General features: G+C 39.4%; 1 pseudogene; it reads right to left on the reverse strand.

The window, feature by feature from the left end:
- Nucleotides 1–1095: 1095 nt before the first annotated feature.
- Nucleotides 1096–1413, reverse strand: LOC109451945 (peptidyl-prolyl cis-trans isomerase A pseudogene; annotated as a pseudogene).
- Nucleotides 1414–1809: the final 396 nt, after the last annotated feature.

A 1809-nucleotide genomic window follows, 5' to 3' on the forward strand; every position in this document is an offset into this window, starting at 1 on the left:
TAGTACAGCCACTCGCCCACAGGAGAAGTTTATTGAATATTCTAGGTATCAATACAGCTATACACACTCAAGGGAAAGGCATAACAACTTTTATAACAGGCTACATTAAAACAAAAATCAAGCAGGTCATAAAAATAGCAAAGTGGGTTTTTTATTTTTAATTTATAATACTCATAAGAATATAGTGAAATAAAACATTTCATATGGCTGTGTGGGAGAATATCTTTAAGGCAACAAAAACTTTAAGAATTGGTACTTGATTTAGAAGTTGCACTTTTGAGTAACTTTTCTACCGAAAATCCAGTATATAAAATATTTCATTCAGCCATAAAAGGAGTGATATTCTGATAGCTGCTACAATAGATGAACCTTGAAAATATTCTTCTAAGTAAAATAAGCCAGACACAAAAGGAGAAATATATGATTCTACTTATATGAGGTACTTAGAATAGTCAAATTCATAGGGACAGGAAGTGCAATGGTGGTTACCAGGGCTTGGGAGGTGAGGTGGGGAGTTAGTGTTTAACGGGTACAGAATTTCAACTTGATAGGATGAGAAAGTTCTTGAGATGAATAGTATAATTATTGCACAAGTAAATAAATGTACTCCTTGCCACTGAATTTTACACTTAAAAATGGTTAAACTTGTAAATTTTGTTGTGTATATTTTTCCACAATTAAAAAAGGCAAAAGAGGGGGCAGCCAGTTAGCTCAGTTGGTTAGAGCGCGATGCTCGTAACACCAGGGTGGCCGGGGTTCGATCCCTGCATTGGCCAGTGTGAGCTGCGCCCTCCACAACTAGATTGAAACAACTACTTGAGTTGGAGCTGATGGGTCCTGGAAAAACACACTTAAAATAAATAAAAGTTTTTTAAAAGGCAAAAGAATATTTTGTTGTTGTTGTTTAGCTTTTATTTCATAATCATAATCTTAACTCTGCAACCCAGCTAGACTTGGAGAGGAACAAGGAAAATCCAGAACCCAATGAACTGCAGCGAGCGCACCAAGATTATAGGGTGTTCGGAGCAGATGGGGGTGAGGGGTGCTCTCCCGAGCTACAGAAGGAAATGGTCTGATGGTTAAGATAAAAACAAATCAAATTTGTTGTCCACAGTCAGCAATGGTGATCTTCTTGCTCATCCTGCCATTCCTGGACCCAAAGCTCCCCATGGCTTCCACAATATTCATGCCCTCTTTCACCTTGCGGAAGACCACGTGCTTGCCATCCAACCTCTCAGTCTTGGCAGTGCACATGAAAAACTGGGACCCATTTGTGTTGGGTCCAGCATTTGCCATGGACAAGATGCCAGGACCCGTATGCTTCAGGATGAAATTCTCATCATCAAATTTCTCCCCATAGATGGACTTGCCGCCCGTGCCAGTATGGCGTTTGAAGTCACCACCCTGCCACATCAACCCCGGAATCATTCTGTGAAAACAGGAGCTTTATAACCAAATCTTTCCTCCCCAGTGCTCAGAGTATGAAAGTTTTCTGCTGTCTTTGGAACTTTGTCTGCAAACAGTTCAAAGGAGACATGGTGTAAAGTCTCAGCGTCCTCAGTAATGCTGAAGAGCACAGTGGGGTTGACCGTGGCTGGGCACCGAACACTCCAGGGTGGTAGCCCTGGAAGTCCAAAAACACAAACAAAGATCTTTTTCAAAATCTAAAAAAGGAAACTTAATGAACAAATGTGTTAATTATCACTATCAATTAAAAAAACCTGTTAGCGATATAAATGTTTCAAAATAGGGGACTCTTCAAGTAACTTTTTTTAACATTTTTTTTCACTTTTTTATTTACTTTAAGTG

This window comes from Rhinolophus sinicus, chromosome 12, assembly GCF_057876585.1.
Source record: "Rhinolophus sinicus isolate RSI-liver-muscle chromosome 12, RSI-T2T, whole genome shotgun sequence".
Classification (NCBI taxonomy): Eukaryota; Metazoa; Chordata; class Mammalia; order Chiroptera; family Rhinolophidae; genus Rhinolophus; species Rhinolophus sinicus.